Here is a 23,227-nt window from a genome sequence, read left to right on the forward strand (position 1 = left end):
ATATTTTTATACAGATCCTAAAATGTATTAACATATATGTATAAGTTCCTTTTGAATATGTTAATTTGCTTGCATCTTTTGTTATTTTATTATTTGTTAGCTTCTAGTTTTGCATCATTTTTTGTAGCTTTTCTTTCAGTTATTTATATTAGCTCCTGCTTGTCTATTTTCTTAACAATTTCCAAAGTTTAATTGAACGTATTTATCAATTTTAATGTTATTTGCTGTTTTCTAACATATTAATTCCTGCTTTCACCTATAGTAATTATTTTCTTTTGATGTAATTACACTTTTGCTACTGTCATACATACAAATGTTCATTTATTTTTTAAAGTCTGTCTTACTTAACATTAAAAAGGCTTTAAGATATGGATTCATTTGGAGTAGTCTGAGGCACATCACAAAGGTGTTCTAATTATGATTATTATCTCAATATATTATAATTGCCAGTTTGATTTCTGACATGGTGTAATAATTATTTTTAAAAAAATCCTGATTTTCAAATGGTTTGGATCTTTTATTTATATTTTTATTATAACTATATATTAGACTAATCAAAATGTAAATGGATGTAATACATATCATTTTTGTGTATGTGCTGATTTTGTGTAATTAACATACCAAATTTGGAAGCATTTTCTTTAGGAATATATTTGTTTCTTCATATATTAAGCTGCTATTTAAATTTGTCTAAGTATTCAAATGAAGTATTTTGAATAATTTTATTTTATAAGTATTATATATCATTTATTTTCATACGAATCAACTAATGTGTTACGTCTAGTGAACCAAAGATACAAAGAAAATATTAATTCTTCTGTACCCTGCTTCAAAGCAAATCTAATACAGAACTGTACACTTAAAAACAGTTAGGGTAGTAGATCTTACGTTATGTGACTTTTACTACAATTTTTTAAATTAACTGCTTAGAATATGTTAATCAAATTTAAATTTCTGAAATTTTGAGTTTATGAGTTTTGTAATTGTTTCTGTTTGCTTTTCATGATTGTTTTACAAATAAAAATTTATTACATAATACTTATTGCTCTGAAGCTTGCATTTTTATCTACTGATGTTACCTGAGTATTTCTAAAAGTCAGTTTCATGTAACAACATACATCTTTTACATTTGAGGAGGAGTGTTTTACTTCCAATTATGTGGTCAATTTTAGCCATCCCATTACTAGGCATATACCCAAAGGATTATAAATCATTCTACAATAAAGACACATGTACATGTGTCTTTATTGTGGCACTATTCACAATAGCAAAGACTTGGAACCAACCCTAATGTCCATCAGTGATAGATTGGATTAAGAAAATGTGCCACATATACACCATGGAATACTATGCAGCCATAAAAAAGGATGAGTCCCTTTGCAGGGACATGGATGAAGTTGGAAACCATCATTCTCAGCAAACTATCATAAGATCAGAAAACCAAACACTGCATATTCTTACTCATAAGTGGGAGTTCAACAATAAGAACACATGGACACAGGGAGGGGAACATCACACAACAGGGCTTGTGGGGAGTGTGGGGGGGTAGGAGAGGGAAAACATTAGGAGAAATACCTAATGTAGGTGACAGGATGATGGGTGCAGCAAACCACCATGGCATGTGTATACCTATGTGACAAAACTGCACATTCTGCACATGTAACCCAGAACTTAAAATGTAATAATAATAGTAATAAAACATACATCATCACTAACACCACACAGGAGTTCCCCTGCTCTGCATCCTTGCCAACATTTGTTATAGGATGGCTTTTATTTTACACATTTATTCTTCTGTGGATAAGACTCCTATTTAAAATGATATCTATTTGTGATTTTAATTTGCATTCCCAAGACTCAGAGTCTGATCTAGCATCTTTAAATGAACTTATGGGCTCTCCTGTATTTTCTCTTGTGAAATTCCTATTTATAGCTTTCTGTATTTTATATTGGACTATTTTTGCTTTCTGATAGGTTTACAACAATTACTTTCATACTCTGAATGCTAATTCTGTTTAAGGGTGGACTTGTGGCAAAAATTTTTCCTATTTGTGGTTTGTATTTTATTTTTTAAATTTTAATGGAGTCTATTTTTATAGTTCCCTTTCTATGTTAGTGCAATTTTTGTTTTGTTTAAACATTTTTTATGTAACCTAGGGTATTAAAGATAATTTCCTGTATCATCTTCAAATATCTTAAAGTTTTGCTCTTTATATCTGTTTTTAATACAATGGGAATTAACTTTTTGCAATGGTATGAAATTAGAGTACTATTTCCTGTATATTTTTCCATATTACTAACCATCTTGACATCGTTTCCTGAATGCTTCATATTTTACCCCTTGTTTATTAATTCAACTGATATTTACTGAGTGCCTATTATGTGGCAATCACTGTTTAGCCATTATATTTATATCAATGAAAATACTAAAGCATATGAAATACATCAATGAACACAGTAGACAGAATCCCACACCAGTGGAGCTTGTGTTCTTGTAAAAGGAGACATATAATAAACAGTAAATGTAGCAAATTAGTACTTTATTGGGTCAATCAGAAGGGGATAATTGCTATGAAAAATAAGAACAGGTTAAGCTGGATGACAGAATATACAGCAATTTCAAGAGCATACTAGGGATAAGCCTCACTAAACTATAAATTTGAGCAAAAACACAAAACTAAATATCTAGGCAAATAACATTAGAGGTAGAGAGAGCAGCCATTTCGAAAGACCTAAAACACAGAAATGCTTGCTGTTTTACATGAGAAGCCACCATGTGAGGGATATAAGGAAGAAGGAAGGAGGAGAGGAAGGCAAGATAAGGTGTGAGAGGAAACTGGGGAGAGAAAGCCTTGAACATGTAAGTCCTTTGAGCCACTGTCTGCATTTCAATCTGCTTTGCCTCCATCTTACTGCAGCTACTTCTTTAGTGTCCATTTCTTTGTATATTTCAACCATCTTTGATCATGTGCAACTTTGCCATGTATTTTACACTTAATGCCCCAGAGAATTCTCTACTCTCATAGTGTGAAATAGTTTTGGGAACCGGATTTGCACTTCTGCGTGCTGAACCCAAAAGGGGCCACCCTCAAGCAACTTTCAAATGAACAGTTCTTAGATGCACTTTATACAACTTTTTAGAAGTTCCCCAAGTTGGAGAGTCTAAAGCTCATAGTGCCGGCCAGTGAGCGAGGAGCAATAGAATGGAATGTAAATAAAGAATCAGTATCCAGGAGGAAGGAGTGGTCAACTAAACCTAACTACTGATAGATCAACTAAAATGTCAACTGAAACTGACCATTGTGTTTATCAATCTTGAGGTAATCACAACAAAAGCAGTTTGGGTGTAGTTGTGGGTTCAAAAGCACGATTAGAGTAAGTTTAACAGAAAATGGGAATGAAGAATAAAATAACGCTGAAGAATAAAATGAAAATAGAAAATAGAAGGTGTGATGGTTCAGGTCTTTATCAGGTCCTTATCTGGCAGAATGGCTCACATTCTGCCAGAGGAACAAGGAATTGTAGTACCAGTGAGTAATCAAGCTCAAACTACTTCCCTGTCGCTATGGAAGAAGCTAAGAACATATTTGGTTGGAGAACTACCAGTCTCCACCAAAACTATTTAGCTCATTTACTTTCAAAATTTTTGGTCTCTGATAAACGCATTTCATATTTAAAACTATGTATGTATATTATAAACATATGTGTATATTATATATGCATATTACCTATAAAATAGACGTTTTTCTAAGGCTACTTTAGCTGTGGCTCAACATATGTATAGGAAAATGTTTTACTATCATTAGCCTTATTAAAAATGAGTTTTTTTTAGTATGTATTTCTGTCTTAGAATATGGTCCTTTTAAAGGTATGTTTAACATGTGCTCAAAAAGAATCTATATTATCTGTTGTATATTAAGTATAGTTTCTATTATCTCTAAACTTACTGTTCAAACTTTCTGTGTAATTTTATATAATAATAATAATTATTATTATTATTATTATTTTTGAAATGGAGTCTTGCTCTTGTCACCCAGGCTGGAGTGCAGTGGCATGATCTCAGCTCACTGCATCCTTTGTCTCCTGGGTTTAAGCAATTCTCCTACCTCAGCCTCCCGAGTAGCTGGGATTACAGGCGCCCACCACCACAGCCAGCTAATTTTTTGCATTTTTAATAGAGATGGGGTTTCACCACGTTGGCCAGGCTGGTCTCGAACTCCTAACCTCAGGTGATCCACCTGCCTTGGCCTCCCAAAGTGCTGGGATTACAGGTGTGAGCCACTCTGCCCGGCCAATTCTATATTATGTTCTATATAATTATCCACAAATCTACTTTTTGGGAGGGTTATCTTATGATCTTTAATACTATACTTAAATAGTTTATTTGCCCATAAAGTCTGTTAATTCTCATTTTCTGAAGGTATATTATTAAGTACATATGTGGCATTTTATTAATATGTATTTATTGATCATTATAAAATAATGTTTTCATTGTATTCCATTTTGTAAAATATTCAAATTATTTTATATTTGTGGAGCTGTTTTATTTTTTCTTTTTAAATTTTCAGTACCATTTTAAAAAATGTATTCTTTGAAGACAGTTAATGCCCCATTAGCATACTGAATTCTGTTTTTCTTAAACAATATGATAGTGACTGTCTTTTGAGTGAAAAATTAATCCCATTCATACTTAGTTGTTCTTACCATCAGAACTCACCTCTGTCATTTTGTTTGTTGCATCTAGTTTTTGAATTTTCATGTTTCTTCCTTCCCCTCCCTGTCTTTCATTGTCTAGAAAAAAATGTATTCTGATTATTTAAAAACTACATATTATATTTTTGTCTTCAGTGTTTATTTTCTCTCTATTGATTTGTTATGTTTATCAAAGTTTATATTTCCACAAAAAACATACCATACATTTTAACATATTCTCCTCTTCAGTATACACTGCTTTCTCCTGCCATGTTCTCCATCCCCTCAGTACATTGGTAAATGTCTGCTAGACTTTCAATGCATTGTTATTAATATATGTTTTCTTGGTTCTTGCTCTTTTAGATAATACATTTGGCTTTATTTTCATTTTGCTGTAGAAGTCTCTCCATGCATTTTCAAAGTGAGACTTTGTATTAGGAACAATTAAAGGTGTTGAATTTCAGAAGATATATTTATTCCATCTTCTTATTTAAATGATTTTCTAATTGAATAGGCAATTCCAGGCTCAAAATTATATTAACATTGAAGACAATATTACATTTTTCTCATACATCCAATATTGCTGATGATGTCTAATTAAATCTGGTTATAAAACTTCATGGAGATGTTTTGTTTTCCTTTCCTGGTGAATTTCAGAGTTTTCATTTTGTATTTAGCTACCTTAGATTTCACTATAACATATCTGGGTTAATCTTTTTTCTTATCACTTTTTGACATTCTGAAATCCATTTCAAACTAAGGTGCTTTAGATTTTTTTAAACTTGAAAATACCCATCATTTTTAATTCAAGTATTTCTTTTTCTCAATATTAGTCAGCTTTTACTGCCATAATAAAATAACATAGACTGGGTGGCTTCAAAAACATAAAATTTTCTGACTGTTCTGAAGGCTAGAAGTCACAGATCAAAGTCTGGCAGGGTTGATTTCTGCTGAGGTCTCTTTTCCTGGCTTGCCGATAACCACCTTCTTACTGTGTCTTCACATGACAGAGACTTCCTAAAAGGACACAGTTTCTATCAAATCAGGGCACTATCCTTATGATCTTACTTAACTTTAATTACTTCCATAGAGACCTAGTCTCTAGATACAGCCACAGTGGAAATTATGGTTTCAACATATACATTTTGGAGGAGTCACATGCATTCTGTCTATAGCATCTTCTATTTTCTTTCTTTTATTTCTATATCTATCAATCTATCAATCCATCAATCTATCATCTATCTATCTATCTATCTATCTATCTATCTATCTATCTATGTATCTATCTAATCTATCTACCTCTATTTTCATTTCTTTCCACTCTTGTTATGTAGATGTTTCCATTCTTCTTGTATTTCTTTTACATTTCGGTTTTAAAAAACTATCTATACATCCCTCCTTGATGTTTCTTGAAGAATTCTCTGATCTGGTCTCATGTTCAGTCATTCATTTATTCTTCAGCTTTAGCCATTCAGCTCTTTAATTCTACCCAATGGCCTATATAGATAGATACATACGTAGCTACATAGATACATAGCTACATAGATAGATAAAGATATATTATGTGTATATATATATATATGTATTTGCTTGCCTCATCTGTATAACTGTGTGTTCTATTTCATATTACCAATATTCTCACATATCTATTTTAGTACATGTATTCTATTTAATTAAATTCTGTATCTGTCACACTCATTCTATTAGGTTTTATAACAGCTTTTTAGTTTCTCAAAGTTTTTTATAAAAAGGTAGATGACTTTCCACATGAATTCATATTTCCCTAGTCTCTCAGCTGTGTCTGCTGGCAATATGCACCAAGCAAGTTAGTAAGGAAGGGGCATATGCAGCTTCCGAGAGCCCTCATGTAAGACATACCTGGAGGACCAACGGAATTTACTGTTCCAGCACAGGACACCAAACTTCCTATTTACTGCCTTGCTAATACTAGTCTTTTCCAAGGGTGCCCCCCAAGACCCACAAAGATGGACAGGAAAGAAAGAAGGAAGATATGCTTAGGGCTCTTCTCTGTAGCAAGGAGACTTCTTTTGTCTGGCTAAGTAGGTGCTGCGGTTTCTCTACCTGTTAGCCACCCCTGGGAAGTGACGTCCACCTGATGCAATGAGCAAAGAAAAGATGTCAAAATCAAAGCTTCCTTAGTTTATTCCTCTCACCCCAGACTGTGTTTTCTTTTCAGACCACTGGTTTCTCCCAGTGTTGATCCTTCCCCTTCCTGTGCTTCCCTCAAGTTTGAGTGAGGAAAAGGCTGTACCCAGAGCTTATTCTGCATTTTGTCAGGACTCTGAAGTCTCATATAACTATTCTAATTTTTTTCAAAGTACATTGTTAATTCTCTTTTTTCATTCATCCTGTGGGATGTTTTTATTTTGTTATTTATTCTTTAAGTAGATTCTTTAGGGATTTAGCTATTAATTGGCCATTTCGAAGAAACAGCTCTCAGTTTATCCTTTGAAATATTTTCCTCCCAATTTAAATTTATTTTTGTATCATTCATAAATTATCTTCACAATTCATTTTGATTAATTTGTACTTTTATGCTAATTCATTATTAGTTTTGATATTATTAGTAAATACATTGAGGGTGAGGAATTCTTTGAAAAAATTCCTAAAGGTTTTTCTGTAAAATGTTCTAATTTTCCAAATAATACATGTCCTTCATGTTTTTTTAAAGGAAAATGTTTCTTAGTTTCTAAATAATCACTTGTTTTGTTTGTTTTTCAGTTTTGCATTGACTTACTCAGTTTTTATTTTGTTTATTTCCATTTGATATTGTTATGACAAAAAATTTATCCTAGGCCAGGCGCGATGGCTCACAGCCATAATCCTAGATTTTGGGAGGCCAAGGTGGGTAGATCACTTGAGCTGAGGAGTTTGAGACCAGCCTAAGCAACATGGTGAAACCTTGTCTCTACTAAAAATACAAAAAATTAACCTGGTATGGTGGCATGTGCCTGTGGTCCCAGCAACTCAGGAGGCTGAGGTGGGAGAATAGCTTGAGCCCAGAAGGTTGAGATTGCAGTGAGGTGAGATCACACTACTGCACTCCAGCCCGCACAACAAGGCAAGACCGTGTCTCTTAAAGAAAAAAAAAAATGTACCCTATACAAAGTTTCAAAGTTTAATAAATATTTATTTCAAAATTTGTTGTGAGGCTCTTTAATCTATCAAATTCCAAAAGATTTATTTTAAAATTTACCAATGTCATTTTTATTAAAGTCTCCTTGCATTTATGAAGTTGTCCTGCTGTTATTTACATTTAGAGTTGTTATATCTTCTCATAAATTCTGTTTTTCATGTTTGCATTACGTTACTTCTCCTAGTTGAATACTCAGGGCTACCCTACCGATATTAATATTGAGTTTATTCTGGCTTTCTATGTCATTGTTCATCCCTTCCCTTGATTTGTCATTTTTTTCTAACTACATACACTTATATTATTTTTAACCCAGGATGCCTCTTTAGTGGAATAATACAATCTTTTTGCACTTAATGTAACAATTGAACTATTTTCTTTTGTTCCTGTCATATTTTATGGTAAATTCTTATGGTATGTTTTAACGGTATTTGCCTTATTTATCTGACTTCGGTTGACTTGGTCAACTTCTGCTTCTTCAACCCCTCTTCACATACCAACCTCCCCCCACCCCCTCCACACATGCATGAACATTCTTGACCCTTAATTTGAAATTCTACAATGCTCTTGAAATTTTGTAATGATTGATTGTTTTTGGCCCAGATGATCACTATAACATAATATAATTCTATATCTATGTTTAGACTTTATTATTTAAAAACTAGGAAATTTTATGTATCTCTCACCCCCCTTCAAGTTAAAATATTTATGAAGCATTTATTTATCTGTTAACTTTACCATCTTCTAACTTTTTGCATTTGCTTGAGTAATTTAAAAACACTATTTTTAGCTCATTAATATTTCTTTACAATACGTCTATAATCCATACTTGGTATTTATGTTGCAAATTCCTGAAGAAATTTTTATCTTTTTAGTTTTGGCATAATTTTTTGCCCACTATCTTATTCACCTTCCTTTATCTTGAGACTTCTCTTTGGATTAAATTGAGGTTGAAAGCTGACTGTAAATTAAATTTTGCTTTTATTTTAATAAGAGCATAATGTATATGCTTCTGAAGCATTGCAAGTCTAAACATTTGTTTTGTTTGCCCTGAAGTATTCATTTGCTTAATGAATGAAACTTTATTGAGCATAACTGTGTGCAAGACACTGTTTTAGGAATTGAAGATACAGCAAAGAAGAAAAATTATTTGCTCTCCTGGCATTTACATTTTAATTGTCAATGAAAAAAATTAAACAAATATAACATTTAGTAGAGAAGACATAGACAAATACAGTGGAGCCCAGACAGCTACAGCACTCAGGGAGTGTTGAGGTGGGCTTCAAACATGTCAGCATGCTGCTACAAGTGAACATTGGACAAGTGTCTTCAGGAGATAGGAGGGAGGGTCACCAACGTCTGTGAGTGCAATGTCCTGAAGGAGAAGAGCAGGTGTAAAGGCCCCGCTCCAAGTGAGGACCACCTGGTATGTGGAGTGATACCAAGGAGGCAGCTGGGCTGAAAGTCCAGGAACATGAGGAAGAGTGATGGGCAGTGATGATGAGGGGTGGAAGGCACTGGGGCAGGAGTATGTGGAGTCATGCAGGTCATGGTAAGTTCCTTAGCTTCCACTTTGAATTAGATGAGAAGCAATGGGGTAGGTTTGAGCAGAGGAAGGGCATGCTCTGGCTTATATTTTATGGGATCTCTCTGGCTATCAAATAGAGAACAGAGAGAAAGGGTATAAAGTAGGTAGCAAGAGACCAGGTAAGAGGCCCTGCAATCATCTGGAAGAGAAATGGCCGCTTGATCATGGTGGTAGCTGTGAGGTCATAAAAGTGGTAGGATCCTAAATCCATTTTGAAGATAAAGAAGACAGAAGTTTCTGGCTCATTGGATATAAATTGTGTGAGAAAGTGAGAAATCAAGGATAACTCCAAAAATTGGGTCTGATCAACTGAGGAATTAAGTTGTTATTAACTGTGAGTTGGCAGGTTTTTAGGAAAGACCATTTTTTCAGCATTGATATATTTAGTTTGAAATGCCTATTGGATATCCAAGTAGAATACAGTCAAATATACAGCAAGATATATCAGACTGGAACTCAGGGCCAGTTTTCATACTGGCCAGACTACAATTCATGGTTTACAGTTTTTTTTTTTTCTCCAGAATCTATAGATATTGACATTTTCTTCTCACTTGTAGTTCTGGAATTAATGCCCCATAAAGTTAATAACAGATTAAAAAACAAAAACAAAAGCTCTATGACATTTAATGCACATCTGGAAAAAAGAGTTATTAAATAACATTTCGTAACAATTATATATTCCTTTTAAAAAATCTTAGTTGCAAACCACTTTCTCAAATTACATTTATATTATGTGAGTGTGGGTTTCTAAACCTTCCTCAGATTTAAAGTGTATTCAGAGTTTTACAAGTATTTCTAAACCTTCTTCAGATTCAGTGTCTTGTGAAATCATGACAGATATAGGTTATTGGAACTCATTCTTGGGGCAAAGATAACATTTCACTTTTCTAAATATAGACAAAAGATCTTGATCTCTTTTAATACCGTTGGCATGGACAAGCTTGTATTAGAGGACTGTTGCAGAACTTTTGACTTTGGATTTCTTATTTGATAAAATTTGTTGGTTCATTTTCCTTTTTAATTAAATTGTGTATTGCAAGATATCAATTTACTTTGAAGGTCACCTGAAAAGCATTTGTCAGATACATATCTGGCACGAGGTCATAGGTCCTTTTCAGTTTATCAGTCAGTTATAACAACTATTCCTGGAGTCACATAGTCTATGCTAGAGCCCTGGACATTTGGCCAAATTTGCACATCACCAAGCAAAGACGTCATCACACAATCTTCTCCTTCTGTTGGTTTTCACTTTAACATGGATTCTAGAATTGTCCTCTTGCAAGACAGTCCTTCTTCACATCTCTAACTCAATGTTTTGCCATGTCAATTCTGCACTTCTTTTTCGAATAGTTGTCAGTTTCTTACCAGTATTATTTTCCTAACTTTTTAAAAGAAAACTCAACTGGCTTCAAATTTATCTCAATTTGTTGTACTATCTCATTAATCATCAAGATGATGTTTCTTTGATACAAATGCAAAGCAGTTTTTGTGTAAACTGTTACTATGATTTATGGAGCTAATTTCCATGAGTTCTTTTCACCTGTCTTTTGCATGCTATATTTATTTTTTCTTCTTTTATGCTGTAAACACTTTTATATGAATCATGCTTTTGTTTTATTTACTCAAACTCCCATTGCCCAGATATAACAAAATCTACTATTTGTCTGAAAATAACGTTTGAGTTCTTCTTAAATAATCTTTGTGTTTTCCTGAGCACTGAGGCTCCTTCGTTATGAATTTAACGTGGAGGCCTAGATAAGTTAGATCTATATTATTAACTAAGAAAATGAGGCCAGGCACGGTGGCTCATACTTGTAATCCCAGCACTTTGGAAGGCCGAGGCGGGCGGATCACGAGGTCAGGAAATCGATACCATCTTGGCTAACACGGTGAAACCTCGTTTCTACTAAAAATACAAAAAATTAGCCGGGCGCGGTGGCAGGCGCCTATACTCCCAGCTACTTGGGAGGCTGAGGCAGGAGAATGGCGTGAACCTGGGAGGCGGAGCTTGCAGTGAGCTGAGATAGCGCCACTGCAGTCCGGCCTGGGCGAAAGAGCGAGACTCCGTCTCAAAAAAATAAAAAAAAATATAAAAAAAGAAAATGAGTAATGGCGTTGGATCATGAGTTGTTTTACAAAGTAACTTTGTTTCTGTATTTTTCTTTGGTTTCCTAGGAAGCCCATTAGCCAACTAGTTTTCTGTTGGGTAAATATGGGATCATTGTCTTCATTATCATCAGTTGACAGAAGTGAACATGACTCTGAGCACAGGATTCTTGTCTCTCCAGTGTTCTGCCTGTTCTTGGTCCACTAGATTAGAAAATGTTCCTCATTAGGGTTAGTACATTCTGTCCATGTATTAAAGAATCCTAGGGAAAATATATATATATAGCTTCGTTAAATATGTAATCTTTTGCTCCAAGTGAAATGTTGTTAATATATGCTAATTTCCCTGTCTTGTTCTGTACTTGCCCTTCCCAATTAGAGTAAAAAGTTCTCAGCTTTCCACATGCCATTAACGTTTATTGCCCTTTCAGTGGTAACAGTTGTGTCTTATAATCTTGGGATCTTCTTTAAAATAAGAAAATTTCAATGGAAAGAATTCTAGGATCTTCTTTCAATTTTCATGCACCTCCATCACATTTGGGAAAATAAAATTTTTGAATTTTGAGGATGTGTGCATGCATTAGAGTATTCATTAGGTATATTCTCTATTCCCCCAAATGGTCTCATATTCTTCAGGCCCGTGGTTTTCTAATAGAATGGAATCCTGTTTTCTAGTTGACTATCTGAGTTGATTTGGCTAATGAAATGAAAATAAAATTAATATTAGTTTGATAAGTTTCTCAGGACCATTTCTGAGCATATGTTTTAGGAGGTATAATGAGATTTTTTTTCTCACACTTTTTTCCTCTTGTCTCCTCAGATGTGAATCCAGATCTACAAGTAAAAATGAAATGAAGCAGAGCCACCCCAAACTGCAGACAATATTTGGTTCTTGTTTGTTTTGTTTTGTGTTTTGTGTTTAGAGACAGGGTCTCAGTCTGTCACCCAGGATGGAGTATGGTGATGCAAACATGGCTCACTGTAACTTTGAACTCCTGGGCTCAAGTGATCCTCCTGCCTCAGTCCACGTAGCTGAGGCTACAGGTGAGCACCACCATGCCTGGCTAATTTTTTTTTTTTAATTTTGCACAGATAGGGTGCTGCTATGTTTCCCAGGCTAGTCTCAAACTACTGGCTTCAAGTGATCCTCCTACCTTGTCCTCTCGAAGTTTTGGGATTATAGGCGTGAGCCACCATTCCTGGTCTGCAGCCAATATTTAATATGAATGAAAGCTTACTTATCTGTTGTAAGCCATTGAGATTTGGGTGTTACTTGTTACTTCAGTCTAATCCAACTGATAACAAAATCAGTACTAATAGGAATTTTCCACATTTGTTTATTTTGGTTACTCAGTTGTTTTAGGAATTTAGGAAGATTTTCTATGCTACCATTTTCCCCTATGATTACATTTAATTTAATTTAATTCAATACTTGAATTGAAAGACATTATTAAATTTAGCACATGCCTGTCAATCCATATACCCCATGTGCTATGAGATAAATAGATTACTTTTGATTTCTGCTTATATCTAATTTCTGTTGGTATTTTCACTATTACATTTTTGAGCACTGTTAGAGATAAAATATTTGAATCTCATATGCCTATTCTCAGATGTGACTGATAATTACCTCTAGCTATGTGCCAGTCACAAAGCTTACCAATCACCAATCAGCACACATAACAGAGTCTTTGAGTTTGGTATCCATATGGCTCCTTTATAGATTATAAATCAACTGGTTTAGTAACTTTCACAAATTTAAATTACCAGTAAGCTGGACAATTAAGATTCTAACCCAATTTTCTTCTGACTCCAAATCAAGTGCTTGTTCTGCTACAATGATGAGTTTCCTCTATATTCCTGTTTCAAAAATAAGGCTTGCATGCATAATTAACTAATAATATACATAATTTATGCATTATATTAAATTATAAATCTAAAATAGATCATATTATATAAGTGTTGTATATCATCAAACAGAGAATTGATCAGCATTGACCAGAACTGTCAAGCCAACCTGAAGTGAGTTTAATAATTCTGAAGGGGGATGGTGAGGAAATCAGTCAGTTGGTAGCAGAAAACATATTCATCTGTCTTTGGGGATCTGGGACTCTGTTTTTACTATAGATAAAGTGCACCAGATATCAAATCTTGACAAGTAAGGAGAGACTGGATAATGCCAGATTTTTTGAATTGGTGACTACCATCATTGAGAAGGCTATGTTACTACTCTGTAATAGAGAAAGTCATATATGCTGTTTTTCATATACATGTATGCACACATTACAGACACACAATCACAATACATATATATGTATATACACACACATATACACACACACACACATACACAGACATATAAGGTCTTTCTGGAAGGATTATTTCCATTCTTAGTGAATGCACAACTGCCTCTGACACCCACATTTCAGATAGAGGATCAAGTCACCAGTTTGCAAAATCTGCACTCCTCAATTTGTACCCTAATTATATGTAGATTAAAGAAGCTAATGCTATTGGGGGAACCCACCCCTGATAATTCAATGTTTGTTCTTTTCTATTTCCCTAAGTGTCAGCCGGTCTGAGAAATAAAGGGAAAGAGTACAAAAGAGAGACATTTTAAAGCTGGGTGTCCGGGGGAGACATCACATGTTGGCAGTTTCCGTGATGCCCCTCAAGCCGCAAAAACCAGCAAGTTTTTATTATGGATTTCAAAAAGGGAGGGGTGTATGAATAGGATGTGGGTCACAGAGATCACATGCTTCAAGGGCAATAAAATATTACAAGGCAAATGGGGGCAGAGCACCGGGGCAAAATTAAAATTGCTAATGAAGTTTCGGGCACATATTGTCATTGATAACATCTTATCAGGAGCAGGGTTTGAGAGCAGACAACCGGTCTGACTAAAATTTACTAGGCAGGAATTTCCTCATCCTAATAGGCCTGGGAGCACTATGGGAGACCAGGGCTTATTTCATTCCTTATCTGCAACTGAATAAGACAGACATTCCCAAAGGGGCCATTTCAGAGACCTCCCCCTAGGAACGCATTCTCTTTCTCAGGGCTGTTCCTTGCTGAGAAAAAGAATTCAGCGATATTTCTCCTATTTGCTTTTGTAAGAAGAGAAATATGGCTCTGTCCTGCCCAGCCCACAGGCAGCCAGACTTTAAGGTTATCTCCCTTGTTCCCTGAAAATCTCTGTTATCCTGTTTTTAAGGTGCCCAGATTTCATATTGTTCAAACACATATGCTTTATGAACAATTTGTGCAGTTAACACAATCATCACAGGGTCCTGAGGCGACATACATCCTCAGCTTACGAAGATGATGGGATTAAGAGATTAAAGACAGGCATAGGAAATTATAAGAGTATTGATTAGGGAAGTGATAAATGTCCATGAAATCTTCACAATTTATGTTCTTCTGTCACGGCTTCAGCAGATCCCTCCATTTGGGGTCCCTGACTTCCCACAACAAAATGCCTTTGGGCATTTATATGTTACCACTCTGACTGAATGTCTTCATCATTCTACATCACTGGCAAACTCCTCATCTATTAAGGCTTGTTTTGGGCTACATTAGGCAAACTCTTTTGTGTAACAACTGTATTTTCACAAAGCCATTGGCTTTTTTAAGCAGTTGTTACATTCTGCTTTCAGAACTCCTTAAGAACTCTTAGTAGGCACTGAATGAATATTTGCTGAATGAATGAAAGTTAGAGGAATAGAAAGAAAGAATATTTTAGCTGCTTTGACTCCAATAGTAATTCAATTTGGTAAAGTCACAAACTGAATTGACTTGCATCTTACAAGAATTAATGAGATATCATTACAAACCAAGTAAATTCACCAAAAAAATTTTTAAAAGACAGTATTAAATGCTGGTGAATAAGCAGAGTAGCTGGAATTCTCACACACTGCTGGTGTGAAGGCCAAAGGGTACAGCCACCTTGGCATGCAGTTTTACAGTTTCTTCCAAAGTTAAATGTAGAATCATCTCAAGACTGAGTGAACCTATCCCTAGGAAGTTATCAAATAGAAATTAAAATACATTTCCAAAAAGACCTGTACATAGGTGTTTATAGCAATCTTATTGAAAATAGCCAAAAACAACCTAAACGACAATTAGTTGGAAATAATTTTGACATCCATCTACTGGTGAATGGAAACCATATAATCTAATATTCTCAGGAATAAAAAATGGATGAACTATTAATACATGCATCAATAGAGATGAATTTCAAAACCTTATGTTAAGTGAAAGAAATTAGAAAACACCACATATTACATGATTTCATTTATATAATATTTTAGAAATGGCAAAAAAAATCATTTTGCCAGGGGCCTATCCTCTGGCGGAGGGAAGGGACTGATTAAAAAGGGACAGGAAGGAATTGTTTTGGTATATGGGGCTGTTTTCTATTTTGATTATGATACTGGTAAATGACTATAAATGTGCCCAAATGAACTGTTTACCTTAACACAGTGAATATTACTATATGGAATTTATTTACCAAAAAATCTGAAAAAAGTTTCAATACGTGATGTTCTTCTTGCCTCCCTTAATAAAGTACAATTTTGTATGCATTTATTATTTACATGCACCTTACAAAGCTTGAATTACCGAATATAAATCATAAAATTTTCAGCAAATTCAAGAAAACGCACATGTTGAGATGTGCCAGCATCTTGCTGTGTTCTTTACCATGCCCTGATCCTTTAAACACCATGAGTTATAATTCCTGTTCTACAGAGAGCAGATCCAAAGATCAAACCACTTAAATGCCTCATAAAAGGCAAGCATTGGCAATGGAGCTCCTAATCAGATCCACCTGACTCTATGTCTTCTGTGCTAAACTCATGTGGTCATGGCTGTTTGACAGGCAAATTGTCATTCCAAGTATTCATTGTCACATATAAATAAGGCCCTGTTATTTTCCTATCTAAAGCCTTTCCACTCATTTCCATTGCACATTGGAAAATGTTCACACTTGTCATCCTTGTCTCTAAATTCCATGTGTGCAAGTCCCTGTCAAACTTTCCAATAGTCTGCATTCCACACTTCCCATGCTCCACCAAGCTCCAGGCAAGCACAACTCTTCCCAGACAAAGGCACTTTCACATATTACTTCTAACTCTTGGAAATCCCTACATTCTACACTTTCTATGAAGCTCTGTTTTCCTTCTTCGGGCCTCAGCCTAAAGGCTGTTCATCAGAGGTATCTTCCGGCACCACGTGATATGAGGGTATCTGCTCCCTTCCTATTATTTGTGTATCATCATTTTTCCCCAACAAACAAACCTGATATGTCTCTTGGGACTTATTAAATATTCAATCAACACTTTGAATAAATGAATTAATAAATTAATGAATTCAGATTAGGCTGCCAGCATCAGGCACAGAGGGAAAATCGTTAAAACCTGGTATAAAAGGAAAGATCACCCAAAAGGAGAACTTTTGGCTAGCAAAGCTGTAATCCAAGATCTGCATATATTAATGAACATCAATAAATAGCAGTAGGCTTGCTGGAAAGACAGGAGCTGGGATTAAATCAATTAAAAATGTTGTCTCTATGTAAATTAGAAACATCAACTAAATCAAACTGCTGAAAATGGAAGATGAAAAGAGTATTAATGAGCTGATAGAAACTTGATAAAATTTCCAAAATGTTCTGTTTGTTTGTTTGTTTGAATTCAGTGATGACCAAATATGGGAAAAGGGCATTTTGAATGTGCCATATGCATTCTTAGTGTCTCACAAGCACTGTTTGCTGAAGAACACTGCCTGAGGATCTTCATCATCCGAGTTAAAATAAAAGGCTGAGTTGTTTTTGTCTTTTACCCACATCAAGAATTAAACAGGAGCCCTTCAAAGATTACTGTATGCCCCTGTACAAATGTCTCATGTTGATCTTATTTGTTTATTTTTATTTTTATTGTTTTGAGACACAGTCTCACTCTTGTCACCCAGGCTGTAGTGCAGTGGTGCAATCTCGGCTCATTGCAACCTCTGCCTCCCGGGCTGAAGCGATTCTCCTCCTTCACCCTCCTGAGTAGCTACGATTACAGGCGCCTGCCACCACGCCTTGCTAATTTTTGTATTTTTAGTAGAGATGGGGTTTCACCATCTTGACCAGGCTGGTCTCAAACTCCTGATCTCAGGTGATCCATCCTTCTCAGCCTCCCAAAGTGCTGGGATTACAGGCGTGACCCACCGCGCCTGGCTTTGACCTTATTTTTGAGGTACGTATTTTACTGTGATAGGCACTATAAGATATGGTGCCCAAAGCCACCACCAGCAAGATGGAATGGTTCCGGAGAACTCTCCACTCCTCTGCAGGCTCTCATCTCCCTATTGACAGAAACAGTTCCAAGCAGGAGGCGAAACTTAGCTGAAAACATTTTCTTATTTTCAGCTACTGTGGCTGATCCTCGACTCACAATGCCCCTCGCCACCTCAACAAACCTGTGCTCACACACATATTCTCAGGATGAATCCACTCATATCTTTCATCTGCATTACCTCAGAGAACACATCAAATCCATGCTTCTTTGTCCTCTGCACAGGGTTGTACACCCCCTAATTGGGTCCACTATGCCTCTCTCCCAATTCCCCTAAAATTTCCATTTTGTTTTCCAGAGCTTAGGGGTCTGTCTAGAGCAATAGCTCCCGTTTCTTCAGACTGTTCACCTTCTTGCTGTAACATGAGTCTAGCTGACTCTCAAGATTCCACAGTCACTAAAAAGAGGCTGCTCATTCTTTCTGGAGTCTCTTCTTTTTTACTAGCCTTGGAACTATGAGGTTCTTTAACAGTCTTTCCAAATAATTATCAGTCCTTAAACCCTATCAGCCTTTCCTTTTATTGTATTCTCCTAGAAAACAAAACAAAACAAAAAACTGTGGTTAAACTTACTCTGTGCTTACTATGTGCCTTTATCAGGGCAGCTGATCATGTCTGTCAAAACTAAAATAAAACAAAAAAATCAGGAGGCCGAGGCAGGAGAATCACTTGAACCCAGGAGGCAGAGGTTGCAGTGAGCCGAGACCTCGCCACTGCATGCCTGCCTGGCCAGTCTGGGCAACAAAAGCGAAACTCCGTCTAAAAAAAAATGCCAACTGCTGTCATGTAAAAGTATTTGATGTGATAACTCAAGTGGGCTCTCAGATTGCCCAACAAGCCTGATGTATGTATCTCTTCTCCAAACACTGTCAGGTTACTGAAAGACTATTTATACTATATACAACTCTTCAAATTACCACCACCTATGGCCCTTTCTCTTTTTCAGCTACTGACTTTATTCCTGTTTCACTGAAAAAATGAAAGCAATTAGAAAATAACTTCTTCACCCCCTTTGGTGAATTTTTCCCAACTTTCATGCCTATATATTCTTTATTTTTCCTGTTAAAATGGATGCACTGCCCCATCACTACTGCTCCATTTCTCTGCTCACGTCCTCATGCCAACATAAACCTCAGTCAATATAGACCACCTCCACTTGCTCACCCACATTTCCTCTGGGACAGTGGCTTCTACCACTATTCTGAGCAAGCTCCGTTAAGAGGCACTAATAGCCTCAACAATGGCAAATCTAACGGTGAACTCTCTGTGCTTGTCTCCTGTCACTTCAGAGCCAGTATTTTATCCCATTGATCATACTGTTTTTTCAAACAGTTCCTTCATTTGCCTGGCATGTCGTTCCACCTCCCTCTTTTTACCTCTCCCCTCCTAAGCTTTTTGTGTGATGTTCTCTCCCCTCAAACGGCTTTTACCTTGCAGGTGATATCTATTAAGTCTGTGACGTTAAAGGTCAGCTGACAGCCCCTGGACTTTTATCTGATCCATAGTGTCTTCCGCCATTTTCAAGTTCATATAAGCAGCTACACCTGACATTTCCCTGGGATATTTAGTTGATGTTTTATGTTTGCCATGGTCCTTACCAACCTTTTCATGTCTATTCCAAACCTGGTTTGTCCTCAGTGTTCCCTGACTCACTAAATGACAGCAATATTGACCCCAATGCTTAGGCACTTCTTTTCTTTTCTTTTCTTTTTTTTTGACAGAGTCTCACTCTGTCGCCCAGGCTGGAGTGCAGTGGCGCCATCTCAGCTCACTACAAGCTCTGCCTCCGGGTTCACACCATTCTCCTGCCTCAGCCTCCCGAGTAGCTGGGACTACAGGCACCTACCACCACGCCCAGCTAATTTATTTTTGTATTTTTAGTAGAGATGGAATTTCACCGTGTTAGCCAGGATGGTCTCAATCTCCTGACCTCATGATCCGCCTGCCTCAGCCTTCCAAAGTGCTGGGATCACAGGCGTGAGCCACCGCGCCTGGCCACTTAGGCACTTCTTAACATCTTTTCTTTTACAAACTTTGCACATCACTTGCGTATCCATTTGCATATTGCAGCATGATAAATTATCCTGAATTGAATGGCTTAAAACAACAAATATTTATTTAGTGTCTCACAATTTCTGTGGGTGACACATCAAAGTGCCCCTGAGTTGTGGGCTTCTGGTTCAAGGTCTGTCATGAGGTTGCAGTTAAGCTGTCATCCAGGGCTGCAGTTGTCTCCAGACTCAAGCGGGATGAAAGAATCTGCATCCAGGCTCACCTGTGTCATTTTCAGAAGGATTCCACTCCCCACAGACTGTTGGATGGAAGATCTCATATCCTCGCCTTGTCATTTGGGGCTTTCCATGGGACCTCTTACTTCCCCCATGGCAGAGTGATCTCACAGAGAAGACACCAAAGGTGTAAAGACAGAGCCAGGAGAGAACAAGAGTGTGTACCCAAGACATAAGCCACAGTCTTTTAAAATAGGTTATATCAACAGCTGTTCACAGATGAGGAAGCTCACAGAGTTCTAAGAGCAGAGTTTTGGTTAGCTGAAACTCAAACTTATGTCTCTATGGCTCCAAGGTCCAAGGTCATTGTCTTAATTTATAATTCCCTTCTTCTACCAAGTCATCTGTGACTTCTGATAGGGAGGAAACACTTCCCAAAAAGCCTTGGTTTGCACAGAGCAGAAGACACAGGCACAAATGGAATCATCAATTGACTTCACTGTCATCAAGAAAATGACCAGTTTCTTGAGGGTAAGGGTAGCATATCATTTACCATCTTATTCCCAATGTTTTGGATAATATTTGACACACAAGAGGGATACAATATGCTATTATTGAATGATTCCATTTATTCATAATTGTCAAATGCATGAACAAACGAATGGATGAACACAATACTGACTCCCCAGTGGAAAATATAGGAGTTCATGAGGAAAATGCTGGAGGTTATTGATCATGCAAGTAGGATAAACACATAATGGCAAAATTTTGTTACATTTAAGAAAATGTACAAATCTTAATACAGAATCTGAAATTTTAAGGATATGGTATTATGTCTCTTTAAGACGTAATATTTTGTGGAGCAAAATTTGTTCTGGTTATAAAGTTTTATTTTTGAAAATAAATTGGGCTTCTCCATTTTAATCCTAATTTTCCTGTGTTTGAAATCAGGCACATTCTTATCACTGTGAATAGACAGAGGGCTGGATGAGGGAGAATTCAAAGGATCAAATAAAGAGAGCTCAGTTAAAACAAAAAGAATGGAGACAGCACCATGTGTTAAGAGCAAAGCAGAAATCAATTCAATACATTAATATTAAAAGTGCTTATTGAAAGAAAAATGGTTTATAGAAATCTATGGTTAAAGACTTTTGAGTAAATTCTTCATATATATAAAAGAGAAAATAATGGAAAATTCATTTATAAGCCCCTTGACAAAAGAAAAACATAATCTTAGTAAATAATTCAATGTTGATGGTGGTGGGTGTGGGGGATAAGGAGATCTTATGGTTAGCAGTTTTCGGGGTCATATTAGAGGGTCTAAACAAAAGAAATGATTCAAGAAAAATCTTCAACAGACATGGGGAGACTTCCATGTTTCTCTTTTGCTTTTTAATCTATATTCTTAGTGAGAAGAAGGAGCAAATTGATATCAGATTTTACAATAGATTTTTCATATATATGAATACCTTGAGTCCCTTCATATTAAATACAGAGTGCCTGATGTTGCATTCTTAATGATGTAGTGAGGTGATTTCTTTTGAGTAGTTGTTCTGCCACATAAAACTGAACCAGTTAATTACCTCTCTGGGCCACAGGTTTCCTCATCTGCAAAAGAAGGGATAATAATATATGGGAGGTAGATAAAGTATCTGGCACATTGTAAGTGCCTTTTAACAGAGATACATAGCAATATTATTATTGTAATATCACAAATTAAATTCAAATATTCATTTGGATATTTTGTATTTGATGAATGAACACTGCCTAAATTTACATTTCCTTTATATTCTTTAAGTTTCATGGTTCTGAAAAGAAACATACAGAGCAAAATTTGGGGGGTTTTTTTTGCTATGAAATTTGCATTTGGGAAAAAATAATTACAACACTGAGATTTAAAAATTTGGCATCTCTCTTCCCATTCTCAGGTGACACTTAGCAAAATGAATTTTCTCAGCTCTAAAGCTAAGTAGAAATATTTTTAAAAAATTAATTAACAAACATCAATATTTGCAAAATCAATCTAATAATCAAACCCACAGGGTAATGACTAAATCTTCTTTGAAGAGGAATGGATATGCTGGTTGCCTTCAAAGGCCTCAATTTAGAAACATGCAGAAAGACATATAAGGAAATGTGCCACTTGTCTTCTCTAGCACAGAAAAAGGTCTGAGATGTAGCAAGATGATGTTTGCTTTCCACTAGTGTTTTAAGTCACATTTTGCTTTAAAGCACATAAAGTGAAGGGCTGAATCTGGAGAAAATTAACATACATGTCTTTGAGAGTTTAGGGGCTTGTCCCAGAGCCTTGGCCTGTGACACAAAACACAGCACTGGCCCTTGGGTCATTGGCTGTGATGAGGGCATCCACACACTGCTCTCCACTTTTCCCACTTTTTAAGCCCATTCTCTGTCTTCATTTTCCATTTTCCATTTTCATTTGTCATCTTAGTCTCTTAGAGAATTCCTTAAAGGCGAGGATGCTGTTTCTGTGTCTCTGTGTTTACGTGTCCACCAAATGTTCTGACAATGAGTCCTTTAATCAGCAGACATGAATTAATTACTCACTTCTAAGGCAAGGTTAGCTGATGATGGTAAAGAATACCAGTGTGGCCCTGGGCCAGAGAAGAGCCCACTGCCGTAAGCCTGGAGCAGTGGAGGCCAAGAGGAGAGATTCCTCTACTTCTAGAAAGGGGATGGTAGGGTAAGAAGGACTTTTTATTGTGGCTCAGCTGCCAGCTCAGCCACAGTACAATAAGCACAAGATAGACTCCTAAGATTTCTGACTCTGGGCCTTAGCTCCCAGATGGCATCTGGACTGCCCAGGGCTGGAGGAAACTCACTATCCTGAAGGGAAAGATACAAGCCTGGCTTTCTTTAGCATGTGCTGATGTAGAGCTCTAGGGCCTTGAGTGAACATACGTAGTAGCCAGGCAATGGTGAACATGGAACTTGAATGACACCCAGTACTATGCTGATTTCAGGTCTGATTCAGCATAGTCCCAGTGGTGGTGACTATAGGAGTATATGTGTGACCCCTCGCCTAGCTCCAGTAAGCTCAACACAGAGAGACATTCCTTTTTTGGAGGAAAGTAAAGGAAGAGAACTAAAGCCTCTGTCTG

Source organism: Pan paniscus, chromosome 13, assembly GCF_029289425.2.
Source record: "Pan paniscus chromosome 13, NHGRI_mPanPan1-v2.0_pri, whole genome shotgun sequence".
Lineage (NCBI taxonomy): Eukaryota > Metazoa > Chordata > Mammalia > Primates > Hominidae > Pan > Pan paniscus.